We start from the raw sequence: 16,312 nt of genomic DNA, 5'->3' as shown, positions 1-16,312 counted from the left end.
CAAGTCTGCTGAGATTAATTATACATTGTAATATGTCTTTGAATGTAATGCATTAAAGAAATCCACAGTGCTACTGATTTGCTTATCAAATTGTAAAACTTCTTTAATTTGATGCAATCATAAAAGATGCATTATGGTTTCAGTCGGTTTGAGAGTGAGTGCTCCCACACCTCCTAATTGTAGAAAGAGCCAGCCAATGAATCTTTCATAGTTCCTTCAAAGATGCTGTACTGATATTTTGTTGAAAACAGAGCCACAGTTTGAAAGCATACAATGCGGCATCTAAGCACACTCTTTGTGCTCAACCATTCGAAAACAACACTGAAAAAGTATTTCCAGTGCTTTCAAGACAGATGTCCAAGTCGAGCCAAAGGATCAATGCTAAGGCATTAAGTAGGAGATGCATTTTAAGGGAGGTGTTTGTAAGCGATTCTGGCTGCGTATAGTTCGACAGTGCTTGCTGCAGATCCAATTCTCTGATAACGGATGCTCTTGCAATTAGAAGTAAGAGTAAACAGAGACAGATATTGGCCAAAAGGTTTTTGTGGTTTGTTATTGTCAACAGGGATTTGATACACATTTTGTAAGGTGCTTGCATCTATTAAAATATTACAATGCAACAAGGTAATCAACACTCACTGAAGTTTAATAGAATGAAGGTGAATTATAGGAGCAAACTGAAAGGTCACATAGAGTTGCCGTTCAAAATAAGTAGTCGATTTATTAAAAACTGGCACGTATCAGTCGAAGCTGATCTATGTGAGCTTGAATTTGATACAGCTTTTACATTCTCAGTTGATGAGTTTACCAGTAAAACTACATTTTGATAACAGAATGGTGGCTACAGGAAGACTTAATTAAGTACAGACTAGGTCCTGATTATGGAATAAAATGATTATCCAGAGGTCTAACCGCAAATCTAATTTTCTTTTACAACACTGGGTGCATGCCATGACAATTCGTGGATCCTGAAACTTGGAAGTCATTGCTGCTGCGTTCCAGGTTTCCACTTTTGTCTGCAGTTCCTTGTTAGCGCATCAGTGCAATCCACATCCCGATTTACAAATTATTAGCCCTCACTATTCTTTCCACGAAAACAGGGATCCCGGTGAAACATACCAAATTTAGAAAGACCCAGTGAGTGGATGTGAAGAGAGAGCACAGCCTCAGAATACAAGGATGATCTTTTAGAACAGAGATAAGGAGGAATTTCTTTAGCCACAGGATGGCCAATCTATGGAATTCATTGCCATAGATAGCCATGGAGGCCAAGTTATTGGGTATATTTAAAGCAGACGCTGATCGATTTTTGATTAATAAGGGCATCAGAGGTTATGGGGAGAAGGCAGGAGAGTGGGGTTGAGAGGGAAAAATAGTCAGCCATTATTAAACAGTGGAGCAGACTCAATGGGCAAATGGTCTAATTCTACCCCGATGTCTATTGGTCCAAAATATCAAAAAGGATCTCATTCTTATTTAAATTTTCTGTTCTGCATTTTGAAAAGTAACAATGGTAAAATTTTCACAAAACTGAGACTTGAAGGAGAATGCTTTTATGCCTGAGACTGATCTTGAATAAACTACACACCATCAGTATGGCTTTGTTGCAGTCTTTTACACCAACATTGAAAAGCTCCTGTAATGCTTGCTCAGCATTTTCTCAAATCACAGATAAACTTTCCAGAATGTTGTAAAATGAAATAAGAATATCTTGTAGATGGAGTAAAAAACTCTGTATGATAGGATAGTTTTACTCTATGAAGTTTATGCACCAGAACCACAGTCCCTCAACCAATCCCTGACCAGTGACAGTGGAAAAGTGTGGATGGAACCGGAGGAGATAGCAGAGGTACTTAATGAATACTTTGCTTCAGTATTCACTACGGAAAAGGATCTTGGCAATCATAGGGATGATTTGCAGAGGATTGAAAAGCTTGAGCATATAGACATTAAGGAAGAGGATGTGCAGGAGCTTTCGGAAAGCATCAAGTTGGATAAGTCGCCGGGACCAGAGGAGATGTACCCCAGGCTATCGTGGGAGGCGACGGAGGAGATTGCTGATCAATAATCTTGGCGTCATCAATGGGGACGGGAGAGGTTCCGGAGGATTGGAGGGTTATGGATGTTGTTCCCTTATTTAAGAAAAGGAGTAGAGATAGCCCAGGAAATTATAGACCAGTGAGTCTTACTTCAGTGGTTAGTAAGTTAATGGAGAAGATCCTGAGAGGCAGGATTTATGAACATTTGGAGAGGTATAATATGATTAGGAACAGTCAGCATGGCTTTGTCAAGGGCAGGTCGGGCCTTACGAGCCTGATTGAATTTTTTGAGGACGTGACTAAACACATTGATGAAGGAAGAACAGTAGATGTAGTGTATATGGATTTCAGCAAGGCATTTGATAAGGTACCCCGTGCAAGGCTTATTGAGAAAGTAAGGAGGAATGGGATCCAAGGGGACATTGCTATGTGGATCCAGAACTGGCTTGCCCACAGAAGGCAAAGAGTGGTTGTAGACAGGTCATATTCTGCATGGAGGTCAGTGACCAGTGGTGTGCCTCAGGGATCTGTTCTGGGACCCCTACTCTTTGTGATTTTTATAAATGTCCTGGATGAGGCTGTGGAGGATGGATTAGTAAATTTGCTGGTGACACAAAGGTTGGGGGTGTTCTGGATAGTGTGGAGGACTGTCAGAGGTTACAGCGGGACATCAACAGGATGCAAAACTGGGCTGAGAAGTGACAGATGGAGTTCAACCCAGATAAGTGTGAGGTGGTTCATTTTGGTAGGCTAATAGTGCGCATACACCGGTCGTGCATGCAGCCTGGTACAGCCGTTCCAATCTATTCTTACCTTCTTCTTCTAACTTTTTAATTTATGTTTTTTTTTGTATTTTTTTTTCTCACAGTAACACGTCGAAGCTGCACCCTCTCTACCATGCTGGTAGAGAGAGTTTTGTTTGGGTTTTTTTTAGCACTGGAAATAGATACATCCTGACACGCGGGACAGAAACAAGGTTGCATTGTGTATTCCAGAAACCAGCTAATGCCATCTGGTTTAGCCAGCAGAGCGGCGGACACCCCTGCTGAAAACTGGAGGAAAACACACAGAGGATGCAGAGGGTGATCACAAAGTCGAGGAAAGAGGACCGGGTCGAGACAGCAGAGACTTATGGAGAAGAGGAGTTCGGTGGGTAATACCGTTCCGGCTGACCAGAAGTGCACTGAGAGCAGTAAGCGTAAAGGAGTTGGGTGCTTGCTGATCTGGTTAACAACAGATGGTGCAATCCGGGGCATATTACGATCAAGGAACATATTTGCAGACTGGATATTGAACTTTTTGCTGTTGGACTTCGGCCACATTCCGCCATGATACAACACTTGGCGGCATGGAAGGTCGTTCCTGCCTGTGGCCATCGAACGTGCAGCTCCTCCCATGGAGGGTCAGACACCCTGATCCAATAGACTGGTCCTGGACTTATTTTTCATCTGACATAGTTTGCATTTTGTTGTTTGATTGTTGGGGGTTTTTGTATTGCTATATTTACGCTCTATTCTTTGTTGGTGCGGCTGTAACAAAACCAAATTTCCCTTGGGATTAATAAAGTATATCTATCTATCAAATATGATGGCAGAATATAGTATTAATGGTAAGACTACCAATAGTGTGGAGGATCAGAAGGATTTTGGGGTCTGAGTTGATAGGACACACAAAGCTGCTGTGCAAGTTCACTCTGTGGTTAAGAAGGCATACGGTGCATTAACCTTCATCAACCATGAGATTGCGTTTAGGAGCCGAGAGGTAATGTTACAGCTATATAGGACCCTGGTCAGACCCCACTTGGAGTACTGTGCTCTGCTCTGGTCACCTCACTACAGGAAAGATGTGGAAACTATAGAAAGGGTGCAGAGGAGATTTGCAAGGATGTTGCCTGGATTGGGAGCACGCCCTATGAGAACAGGTTGAGTGAACTTGGCCTTTTCTTCTTGGGGCGACGGAGGATGAGAGGTTACCTGATGGAGGTGTATAAGATGATGAGAGGCACGTGGATAGTCAGAGGCTTTTTCCCAGGGCTGAAATGCCTAACACAAGAGGGCACAGTTTTAAGGTGCTTGGAAGTAGGTACAGAGGAGATGTCAGGGGTAAGTTTTTTACACAGAGAGTGGTGAGTGTGTGGAATGGGCTGCCAGTAACAGTGGTGGAGGCCGATATGATAGGGTCTTTTAAGAGACTCCTGGATAGGCATATGAAACTTAGAAAAATACAGGGCTATGGGTATCCCAAGGTAATTTCTAAAGTAAGTATATGTTCGGTAGAGCACTGTGGGCTGAAGGGCCTGTAGTGTTCTGTAGGTTTTCTATGTTCTATGTTCTATGTTCTAACCTCAGTGCTAAACATTTACAAACTCATTACTTGTGTTGGAAGCCAAGCTTTAAGTTATTATTAACTGATTCACTTAAGCACACAAGGCAAAAGGTTTTATATTCAACATTCACCAAAGAATGGTCACCTACCTTCTGGGATTTTATTCCTTGGAGCACAGCAAAATGAGAGGAGATTTGACAGAGGTATGCAAAATTATGAGGCTCTTTCAAACAGAGGGTGGGTGAGGCTGGAAATAGAGGTCCTGGGTTGAGGGTGAAAGGTGAAATATTTAAGCGGAACTGAAGAGGAATATTCTTCACTCATATGGTGATGTGAGTGTAGAACGAGCTGCAGCGGAAGTGGTGGAATGGGGCTGATTTCAATAAAGAGAAAATTGGATAAATATATGGATGGGAGGAGTACGAAGGGCTATGATCCAGGTGCGGGTTGATTGGTACTAAGCAAAATAACAGTTTGGTACAGACTAGATGGCCTGAAGTGTCTAATTCAGTGCTGTAATGCTCTATGGTGCTATCACTCTATCAAAATATCCCCAATGATAGACTTATGGCAAGATGTTCCTCATACCTCAGAAGTCGCTTCTCCATAAGGCCTGGCATATATAATGAAATTTGCTATTGCCTTTAGTGTGCCAGCACTGGCTTTGGTCAATTGGGATGAAGAATGATTGAAGACTGAGATCTTAGACATGGGAAAATCTCATAGTCTACTGGACAGCAGTGATTCTTCTGAGTTGTGGACTAATGTTAGCAGGCACTTCACGGCAAGATGCTACCAACTGGCATGGTGTGGAAATTCCAATGCACAGGAGCACATATTACAAGCAGCAGGCAGAAGAATGAGTTTGAGAGGGATAATAAATCTGCTGTGATGGAATGGCAGAGAAGAGTTGATAGCGTGAAAGTCCTGATTGTGCTGCTGTCTTATGGTATAATTTTTATGGCATTTATACACTGAGTATATATGCCCATGATAGCAAACTTGAAATTGAACAATTGTGTCCACAAAATCCACTAAATTCACTGGAAGGAGAAGTGAATTAATGCTAGTGTCCCCTCCCAGGTCAATATCTCTAGTGTTTGGTCCTTTTAAATTGACTATATTGTTTGAACGCCCAGCAGACTCCTAAGCAGAGCCTTGATTCTGACCTCTGTCGTGGGAAGTGATTACCAGATGGACAAAGGATAGGATTTAAGGATATGATCAAAGTCTCTTTGAAGAAATGCCACATGCCACCTGAGATGTGGAAATCTCAGGCCCATCAGTGTTCAAATTGGAGAAGGGCATTCAGGATGGTATCAAGAATCTCAAAGCGATTAACCAGGATCATCATAAGCCATGAACAAGCCCGCACAAACTACCCACTTTGTGCCTTCAGGCACCTACTGTCCCAAGTGTGGAAGAGTTTTCAGTTGCTATATCGGCCTCTCCAGCTAGTTCAGAACCCACAAAACCAGAGGGGAAGCAAAGTGAACTCAATCCCAAGCTGCTGCTTAATAGGAAGAGGATACACCATCTTCTCTTGAAACTAAAGGAGCTGCTGTGGGTAGATCAGGACAAATAGGACACACCATTAAAAATCATGACTTCGTCTTTGAAAGACGATGCCTCAAAAAGGCAGCATCCATCATTCAGGACCCCCACCATCCAGGACATGCATTACAGTGTACCGCTGCTGCAAAACAACACATTTCATAACATACATCACTGATAATAAACCTGATTCTGTGTCTGATTCAGTCATCATCCAAGTAGGTTTAGGAATTGCCAGTAAGATTTCTGCCCAATATTTCTCCTTTACCCCTCTCACGTGAGATATGGTATGTTAATTTGTTTCTGGACATTCACGGCAAAATTGGGCAAGAATGTTTTGTGTAAACTTTCTGAGGTGCAAAATTCAGTCCCATGGCATACATGCTGCAGGTGCTGAATCCATTTTAAAGTGGGGTTCCACGTACATACTCATGCACCTGCATATTTTGTGGTGTTAAATGTGATAACTGTGAAGATGTCGAATGGCATGAAAACACAGTTGGAGCTGCGTGTATGCAGCAATCATGTAAGAAGCAAGCAGCTAAAACCTGAATCTGCAATCCACATTCCCAGTTAAAGTGAGGAAACTTGCAAGCCTTGGCGTCTACCACCACAAGAAGGGGTTGCAGGCACATCAAACCTGTGTCGAACTCGAACCAAGGTATCTAGCTCATTGCATTCACTAGGCTTTTCTTGTAGGTCTGTGGTTATTCCTCTTCAATTATATGCCTAATTTCCCTCATGGAAATTCTCAACTTCCAGTAACCTTTGGTGCCACACTTAACTCACTTATCTCACTGCTTGATCTTTTACCAGTTGTCTTAAATCTTGCCTTCTTTAGTTTTTGACTTGCCTGCCAATGAAAGCAGTCTCCCTTGAGATATTCCATCGAAACCTTTTATGGTGTTGAGCTCCTCTTTTAAATCTCTCCTTAACCTTTTTGCTCTAAGGAGATTAATTCCACCTTCTCTAATCTCTCCTCATCACTGAAATCCTTCATATCTGGCGCTTTCCTCGTAAATCTCTTCTGCATTCTCTCTGAAACCCTGACATCCTAATGCTGCCTGGTGGCTCTCATAGAATGGGACAATCAACTCCTTTGTTTGGCTAGAGCCATAGGAACAGCAGTCAGGAGTATTTACTGTGTCTCCAATTGATCCAATCGCCTGCATTCGATTGTCTTGTTTAATTCATGATTGGATATGCTATTAAATTTCAAAGTTCAAAATAAACTTATTATCAAAGTATATATGGCATATACAACCTTGAGGTTTATTTATTTTGCAGGCGTCCATGGGAAACTAAAAAAAATACAATGGAATTCATAAAAAACCCTACATTTCAAAGACAGAGTCCCTGAAAGTGAGTCTGTAAGTTGTGGAGTGAGTTCAGTGCAGAAATAAATGAAGTCCAGGAGCCTGATGGTCCTGGGCAACAACTGTTCCTGAACCTGATGGCGTGGGACCCAATACTCCCGCATCTCATGCCTGCTGATGTTAAAGAGAAGAGAGGGAGATGGGTCAAACATAGGCAGATGGGACAGGATCAGGTGAGGGACCTTGGCAGGCACAGAATAGTGGGGCTGTTCATAAAGGATAAATCTGCACAAAACATGATATGACACATTTAGGGACAGAAAGTGCAAGAACAGGAATGTAATCAGTGAAACCCTCCAAGGTGTATCTTTGTTTTATAAAGCCCTATTCAATTATAAATAATCTGATGATCTTGTTTTGAAATTTCAAAAACAAAAATGTTTTTCCACTTCACTCCGTGGTTTTGACTCAGGAACCACAAACTCAGGTATTTCATAAATTACATATAAAGGAAAATTTAGACTGCAGTACAATGCCTCAGTTGGTATACTTCAATCTGGATTTCAGAATCATACACATTTACTTATTTTGAACATGAGAAAGTCTGCAGATGCTGGAAATCCAAAGCAACACACACAGAATGCTGGAGTAACTCAGCAGGTTAGGCAGCATGGGAAAGAGTAAACAGTCACCGTTTCAAGCTAACACCCTTCTTCTCAGTTGAAACATTCACAGTTTATTTATTTCCATAGATGCTGATTGACTTGCTGAGTTTCTCCTGCATTTTGTACATGTTGGTATCTATCTATGTGGGTATACAGCACAGAACAAGCCCTTCCTGTCCAATGAGGCCCATTGCCCAGCAACACACCTATTAACCCTAGACAAATCACAGGTCAATTTATAACTTTCTAACTGGTATATCTTTTGTTTGTGGGGGGAATCCAGAGCACCCTGAAGAAATCCATACATTCATGGGGAGGAACATACAAGCTCCCTACAGAGGACATCAGAATTAAACTCCAAACTCAAATGCCCCACCCCAGCTGTACTAGCTACACTACTGCAGCACTATACAGTACACTTGCCTCATCGAGTCACAAAGACATACAGCACAAAAACTATCACTGAACCCACAACCAGTTTTTCACACTAATCCTTTCCTGGCAGACCTCAGCAGATCAGGCAACATCTATGGAGGGGAATAAACAGTCAAGATTTTAGGCTAATTCCAGTATCTGCAGAATCTCTTCTGTCTATGACTTCCTTCCCTAATCCATTTTATTTCTACAAGTTTCCATCAAGTCCACTCATCTACATCATTGTGGCAATCCTAGAGCAGCCAACTAACTTAGAAAAATTTATATCTTTGAGATGTGGAAGGAAACAGGAGTACCAATGGGAGAAAGACACACTACACTGCGAGATAATGCAAACCCCACATGGACATTTCCGCAGGTCAGAAGAGAACCTGGATCACTGGAGCTTTGTGTCAGCAGGACTGTAGTCTATGTCACTATGCTATCAAAATAATTTATTTAGACTGATTTGTACTTAATTATTCACAGGATGTGAGTTAAGACAGCATTCAACACCTGCCCCTAGTAGCCCTGTAGACTAAGTGCTCCCACCTGGGAGTCCAAGGACACTTGCTTAATGGCATTGGCCCATGGCATAAAAAACATTGGGAACACCTGCTCTAGAAAGTGGTTACAGGCTGCCTTTTTAACCCCCAGAATACTGAATATTAAAAGGCCTAGATAGAGTAGAAATGGAGAGGATGTTTCAAACAGAAGGGGAATTTAGGACCAGAGGGCATAGCCTCAGAATAGAAGGATCCCACCCCTTAACAAAAGAGGTGAGGAGGAATTTCTTTTGTCAAAGGGAGGTGAATCAGTGGAATTCATTGCCACAGATGGCTGTGGAGGCCAAGTCATTGGGTATATTTAAAGAGGAGGTTGATAGGTTTTAGGTTATTAAGGCTGTCAAAGGTTACAGCAAGAAGGCATCAGAATGGGGTTGAGAGGCAAAATAATTCAGCCAAGATACAATAGTAGAGCTGATTCAATGGGCTGAATGGCTTAATTCTGCTCCCATGGTCTTATACTCCCAGTTTCTGGTGCTATCCCCACTCATCCCCTCTCACCTGGATCCACCTACCACTTGCAGGTCCTGCTCCACTCTTACCCCCAACTTCTTATTCTGCCTATCTGCCCTCTATCCTTTATGTCCTGATGAAGGGTCCTGAACTGAAACGTCAACTCTTCATGCTGCCTGACTCACTGAGTTCCGCCAGCTTTTTGTGGGTTTCTGCATTTCTGAAACACTCCAGAGTGATAAAACTCTATTGCAGTGTTGTGAAAAAGGGAGCTCGAGGATTCTGACCTAACAGTGATAAAGGGACAGAGCTGTATTTTTCGCAAAGCTGGGTTGCCCATATACTGCTTGGCAGCAGAGATAATGTGCTTGAGAGGTGCTGTAACCATCAGGCATGCATATTATAGGACCATAATATCATTAGACATAGGTGCAGAATTAAGCCATTCAGCCTGCTGAACCTGCTGTACAATTCCATCCTGGATGATTTATTATTCCTCTCAACCCCATTCTCCTACCTTTGACGTCCTTTCTAATTAAAAAACCTATCAACCTCCACTTTAAAGACCCAATGACCTGGCCTCCACAGCCATCTGTGACAATGAATTCCATAGGTTCTCCAACCTCTGGCTGAAGGTATTCCTTGTAATATTCCTCCTAAAGGTTCATCCCTCTATTCTGAGGTTGTGCCCTCTTGTGCAAAACTCCCCCACTATAAGAGACATCCTTTCCGTATCCATTCTATTTAGGTATTTCAATGTTTGCTAGGTTTCAATGAGTTACCCTCATTCTTCTAAACTCCAGCAAGTGCAGAGCCAGAGCCAACAAACACTTCTCATGCATTCAGCCTTTCATTCCCAGAATCAGCCTCACGAACTTGCTCTGGACCCTCTCCAAAGCCAGCCCAAAAGAGCTCACAATACTCTAAGAGTGGTCTGACCAATGCCTTATAAAGCATCAGCATTACATCCTGCTTTTATGTTTTAGTCCTCTTGAAATTATATGAGTTACAATGGTGCAAGAGTGATTGTTTAAGCTGCTGCACAGAGTGCTATCAAAAATTTGTGTTGCTCTGGAGGTATTTTTTTTAAATGATTTCACAGGTTTCAGACATAACCGGTAAGGCTAGCATTTAACATCATGGTAAATTTTCTCTGCACCGTCTCTAAAGCTTCCACATCATTCCTATAATGAGGTGATCAGAAATGAACACAATACTCTAAGTGCAGTCTAACCAGAGTTTTATAGAGCTGCAACATTACCTCATGGCTTTCAAACTCAAGCCCTTGATTAATGAAGGCCAACACTTTCTTAACCATCCAATCTTCTTTGAACGATTGATGTACGTGGATCCTAATATCTGGCTAACTTATTCTTCTTCTGTGCCCATCAACTCCCCTATGATTGTTTTTCCCTGATGTACCTAGCAGTAATGATCCATAAGACCAAATGACAAGGGCACAATTAGGTCATTTGGCCCATTGAGTTTTCTCCACCATTCTATCATGACTGATTTGTTATCCTTCTCAACCCCATTCTCCTGCCTTCTTTCTGTAATGTTTGCTATCCTTACTAATCATGAACCGATCAACCTCTGGTTTAAATATACCCAGTGGCTTGGTGTCCACAGCCATCTTTGGCAATGAATCCCAGTTTTACCACCCTCTGGCTAAGAAATTCCTCATCGTCTCTGTTTTAAAGGGATGTCTTTCTATTCTGGTGCAAGATTCCCCCACTATAGGAGACATCCTCTCCACGTCCACTCTATCTAGGTCTTTCAAGACCCTTCAGTCATGAGGAGAAGGTGCAAACTCCACAAAGACAGCACTCAAGGTCAGGATTGAACATAGGTGCCTGGAACTGGAAGAAAATTAATGAGCTAAATGACATTTTCATCCTCATCATTAGCAACATTATTTTAACAGCTGGAGTCATGCTAGGTCAGGAGTTCAAGGACTATCAGTGAGAAATGATGAAGCAATGATGATTTTGAAGTGTGCTTTGAAAGCAATCTTGGAGAAGGTGGTGTTTCCATTTACATTCTGTCCTTGTTTTTTTCAACTAGCAGAGATAATGGATTTCAGAGGCGCTGTCAAGGAAACCTTTGCAAGAAGCTGCAGTGTGTCTTGTAGCTGCCTCACACAGCAACTGTAGTGGAGTGAGTCAATTTTGAAAGTGTCTGCTCATCCTGAATATAAACAATAGCATAAATTAGTTCCCTGTTGCCATGCTGTAAGCTCCGTAGAATGCCATTTGCCACCAATATAATAGTTTAGATACTTTATTCTGTGAAAGAAAGTTTCATGTGTCAGGGAGTGAAGTTCAGAGGTCAGGAACTCAACAGGTCAAACAGCATCTATGAAGGGAAATGGACAATTTCCATTTCTTGTGCAGTCCCCTCATTAGATTAAATTAGATTAGATTAGATTATGAGGACACGCAACCCTCTTTTATTGTCATTTAGTAATGCATGCATTAAGAAATAATACAATATTCCTCCGGTGTGATATCACAGAAACACAGGACAGACCAAGACTGAAAAACTAACAAGAACCACATAATTATAACATAGTTACAATAGTGCAACAATACCATAACTTGATGTAGAACAGGCCATGGTACAGTAAAAAAGTTCAAAGTCTCTCGAAAGTCCCACATATCACGCAGACAGGAGAAGGAAGAAAACTCTCCCTGCCATGCCCGACCATAGTCTGACTCTGAGTCGTCCAAAACCGAGTACCAAGCACCATTTCTGCCGAACGCATCGACCTCAGCCTCGGTCACCAGCAGCAGGCAAAGCTAGGGATTTTGGGACCTTCCCTCCAGAGATTCTCGATCACCCAGTAGCAGCAGCAGCGAACCAGGCATTTCAGAAATTTCTCCAGATGTTCCTCTGCTTCTCACGTCTGTCTCCATCAAATCAGAATTGTGCACGGCATCCTACTTACAAATATGATATCATTTCACCAGAGAGCTGCACGCACTGTGTCACGCTGCCATCTTCCCCTCCTGCCTTATACTCTTCGTGTAGATGGCACACACAGCCACAGCAAAGGAACAACAGAAATGCTAATTATCTGTAAGGGAGCCTGGATAAGTTGGTGGTCTGAATCAAATTCTATCTTTGACCTTTTGAGGCTGCAAAGGGACTGAATGTTTAAAGAGGATTATATGCTTTATTGTATTTCATTCCAAGATGGCGCCTAGCTGTGACCTCCACTGAGTCGCAGCTCAGATTCGATTGTTTTTTAAATTGTTTTTTCGGTTTGTAAGGATGGTATTAAGGACAGAAAGGGTAGTTAGGAACAGGGGTATGTAGGAATTAGAGGTCAGCCTGAAGGCTAAATCTCCAGTCTGTGTTCAAGGAAAATCAATGCAGATATGGGATATCTACGGTTGTATATTGGATCTTATACGAAGCACCACTCCCCTCCCCTACAGCCAGCGAGCTTTTGGCAAGTTCTGGATTTGGAGTGCCATGTGGGCAGTAATAACGAGTTTTGATGACCCCTGTATTAGCCTGAAATTCACAATAAATATAAAACACACAATAGAATCAATGAAAAAAACTACACACAACAACCAATGAGCAAAAGACACAAATTATGCAAATACTAAAAGAAAAAAATCTAAATAATAATAATAATAGATAAATATGTAATAAATAATACTGAGAACAGAAGCTGTAAATTCCTTGAAAGTGAGTCCATAGGTTATGGAGTCAGTTGGGACCTCAGTGCAGGGGTGAGTGAAGTTATCCACACTGGTTCAGGGTCCTGACGGTTGAGGGGTAATAACTGTTCCTGAACCTGGTGGAGTGGGACTTATAGCCCCTGTAACCCCTTTCTGAGGCAGCTGTGAGAAGAAAGCATGGTCTGGATGGTGGGGGTCCTTGATGATGGGTGTTGCTTTCCAGTGACAGTGCTACTTGTAGAAGTGCTAAACGTTGGGGATGGACTGGACTATATAGCATTTACATCCACACTGATGGATTGCTTTCAGATGTTAGTGATGAAACATATTAGCTCCTGCCTGAGGAGCAACTTGCATCTGGTCCAGTTTGTCTCCCATTACAACAGGTCAACAGCTGCTGCCATTTCATTGGCTCTTCATTCAGCCCTGGAGTGTCTGGACAGCAAAGGTGCACTGTATTTGTTTGAAAATGAATCTCAGGTTTGTATATAGACACATATTTGTACTTTGATAATAGATTTACTTTGTACTTGCCACCGACTCACTAAGGACCAGGAAACTTTACCTTAGTGCTTGAAGTCAGCCACAATACTGGGCCTGATCCAGGACAGGACAATTTCTGGGACCAAAAATGTCATTGAGCCTTTCACTGTCCTTTATTAATTCTGGATTGAACCTCATCCCTCAATTGCCTAAGTATAATGATGCACTTTCTTAAAGTGTCTTTATTCTTATGCAGTAGCATACAGAAGACACTTAGCCACATTTGATCATATAAAACCTTTATTGATCAAACCAACAATGGATTACCATTCCAGAGAGTAAGTAATATGGGATACTGTCCTTGAGATGGTTTTCATGGGATACCACATATGTAAGTTAGAAAATAAAGTTCTGCATTAACAGGACACATCATTGTTGCTATCAAGAATGTTTGCACACACTTCACATATAATGGAGTTGGAATAGAAGGGAATGGTGGAGCAAACTTGATGGGCCAAATGGCCAACTTCTGCTTTTGTGTCAAATGATCAGAGCAGCAAGATTCCATTTCATATCAATGAGTTGTCTAGTTCATTGATATGTATTTCCTGGTAGTGGTTGTGTCTAGGGAAGAATGTTGGCCGAGACCATGGAAAGCAGACTTGTTGCTTGGAATAGTTTAATAGATCCTGGGAAGAGTCTGGATTCACCAGAAGTAGGGGGCATGCCAGTTTTCTTCTTCCACCTGTTTTTCATTTGATGGCAAACTGAGCAGGCAACTGAATAATCCAGTGTTTACTTGCACTTCCAAACTTGTTCGAATGCCAAGAATTCCCAAACCATCTGTATATCTCGCTGTTGCTGTTGTTTTAACCAATAATGAGTCTATTTGTCATTGAGGAAAATCTACTAATTTGTTTCAAAACAATTAGATGGAAATGGATCCCACTCCATTTTGTTTGGATGACTGGGACCTTGTTAATGTCTTCAGTTCTTTTTGCACTATTACTTAACCCATTAGCATTTCAGTCTGACCCTCTCCATCATAAACTCTATATAATTGCACTAATGCTGAACCATTAAAACTACATTAAAAATGTCATTTTCTTTGAAATATTCCGGTCCTGTTTACCAGCTAATGGCGTAAATTAATTTTATGCTAATAACTGAAATGATATCATTAGGGAGAAGGAGAAGTTAAGAAAGTATACAAAGTACCTCGACAAATCTGTTGATGAATGTCAGTGGGAGCACTTGATGGGTGGGATTTAAGTTTGTGCATTGGATTGAGTATGCAATTTCTCAAAGGATAAATTATAAGCAATTAAAGTAAAATTAACAAAATTAATCCCAACATTTATAATCCAGAATATATTATTTCATTGCTATTGCTTTGCTTGTAGGGAGATTAAAATGAAATATGAACAGGTTGAGCAAGGTTAGCGGACACAGCACAACAACATCTAAAGAGGTATTTCAAGAATATTTTAAATTAATACAGTATCATTGAAGACAATGTGCATTTAGGTGCGTCTTTAGCATAGTACATTTCTGTCAGCCGCTTCATAGGAATGTTTTTGGACCGTATCTGGCACTATGGGCAGCATAGTAGTGCAGTTGGCAGCCCTTGGGCCTGGTTTCAATTCTGATCCGGTAGCCTTAGAATATACATTCTCCCTGCGTTCATGTGGCTTTCCTTTAGGTGCTCTGCCCTCCTCCCACATACTAAATCTGCACTGACCTCTCTAAATTGTCCCTCTTGTGTGTCCTGTCAGTGGAACCTTAGGGTAGTTGATGATAACGTGAGGAGGATAAAAATGCAATAGACACAAAATGCTGAAGGACCTCAATAGTCAAGCAGCATGTATGTGTCTCATCACAAACACAAGTTCAGAATCTCCATCGATCCAGCTACTTAGAAACTGCTTAAGGTGTGACTCAATCAGCTATATTGTTAATAACTGAACAGCAATTGGACACTGCCTTACTAGGACATCTGATTGATATTTTTGGGTCACAACCACCAAAAGTCAAGCTATCTTAAATGTTTGAGTTCTTTGTTGGAGCACAAAGGAGAGAAGTGCTGACCAATCGCATCAAAACTCGGGAGTTCCAACAAGCGTTGCTGTTTCTGTTCATAGCTCCTTCATACGGATTCTGGTAACTCCTGCAAACTGCCTCAAAGCCAGGGAACAGACAAAATAAAAAAGGGACCGCTACATGGGAGGGAAGGGTTAGGTTGATCTTACAGAAGGATAAAAGGTCAGCACAACATTATGCGCCAAAGGGCCTGTTCTATGCTGTACGGTTCTGTGTTCCATGTTTTATTTGTACTCATGAAGATAGCTACCTTAAGGTGGTAGTAGTCCTTTCACAAGCAATGCCATATTTACTACACTGCTCCTCTTTAAAGTAAGAGAATGATTGGCATTTATTTCCATTTATTAGGATTTAAGCTTTGATATCCCACAGAATGCCTTTATGTGTTGGACCCTCCGGTGTGATTGATGTTTCTCAATGCTCACCCTGGATGCTGACTGACTAAACACTTCAGGATTCACTGTGTAAATGGATGCTCAATAGTCAGTGTAGCCTGAATGGGCCAAATGGGTGCCGTATGACTTTATGACTCTTGAATTAGATAAATGAAAATCAAATAAATGCAACTGCTGAAAGTCTGGACTAAAACTCAGAATGAGATGAGTATTTCTAGTTTTAACCCAGGGTTCACCTTGTTTTGAGCCTGCATTTCATCTGCATTTTATTGCCAGTTGTGGAATGTTGTGCTGTCAAATAGGTCAATGG

Source organism: Mobula birostris, chromosome 2 (genome assembly GCF_030028105.1).
Source record: "Mobula birostris isolate sMobBir1 chromosome 2, sMobBir1.hap1, whole genome shotgun sequence".
NCBI classification, from domain to species: domain Eukaryota; kingdom Metazoa; phylum Chordata; class Chondrichthyes; order Myliobatiformes; family Myliobatidae; genus Mobula; species Mobula birostris.
This window is presented reverse-complemented; position numbering follows the sequence as displayed.